This window comes from Triticum dicoccoides, chromosome 4A, assembly GCF_002162155.2.
Source record: "Triticum dicoccoides isolate Atlit2015 ecotype Zavitan chromosome 4A, WEW_v2.0, whole genome shotgun sequence".
Classification (NCBI taxonomy): Eukaryota; Viridiplantae; Streptophyta; class Magnoliopsida; order Poales; family Poaceae; genus Triticum; species Triticum dicoccoides.
The window spans coordinates 141,728,174-141,728,974 of NC_041386.1; the positions used below are offsets into that span (position 1 = coordinate 141,728,174).

At 29.7% G+C, this 801-nt stretch overlaps 1 non-coding gene across 1 annotated transcript; it reads left to right on the forward strand.

Annotated features, from left to right (window-relative positions):
* Positions 1–698: 698 nt before the first annotated feature.
* Positions 699–771, forward strand: TRNAF-GAA. Its single transcript has one exon. It is a non-coding gene; the product is annotated as a tRNA-Phe (tRNA).
* The last annotated feature ends 30 nt before the right edge of the window (positions 772–801 follow it).

Sequence of the window (801 nt, forward strand, 5' to 3'; positions counted from 1 at the left end):
ACGATTAATCACAGAACTCATATTATATTATAATTATAATATAGGTTCTTTATCTTTTTTAAAAATGAAATTAGAAATGATAATGATTATGAAATAAAAAACTCATAAAAACTCATATCATAATTTTTTTTCATTATTGTGAATCCACTCCAATCGAATATTGAATAATCAAATTCTTCAATTCAAATTCAAAGTTTTCGAGATCTTTAAAAAAGTGGATTAATCGGACGAGGACAAAGAGAGAGTCCCATTCTACATGTCAATACTGACAACAATGAAATTTCTAGTAAAAGGAAAATCCGTCGACTTTATAAGTTGTGAGGGTTCAAGTCCCTCTATCCCCAAATCCTCTTTTATTCCCTAACTATACTATATTATTATTATTTATCCTCTTTTTTTTCTTTTTATCAATGGGTTTAAGATTCATTAGCTTTCTCATTCTACTCTTTCACAAAGGAATGCGAAGAGAACCCAATGGATCTTATCCTATTCATTGAATAGATTTCTTTTTTATTAGAGTATCGGCAAGAAATCTTGGTTATTCACTCTATTTTTAAGTTTTATTTAAGTAAACCATGCACAATGCATAGGACTACCCCCCCATTTTCAAATTTAAAATTTGAAATACTTTAATTAATTTTTAGTCCTTTTAATTGACATAGATACAAATACTCTACTAGGATGATGCACAAGAAAAGGTCAGGATAGCTCAGTTGGTAGAGCAGAGGACTGAAAATCCTCGTGTCACCAGTTCAAATCTGGTTCCTGGCAGAGAAAAAAAAAAAAAAGATCCACCGAATA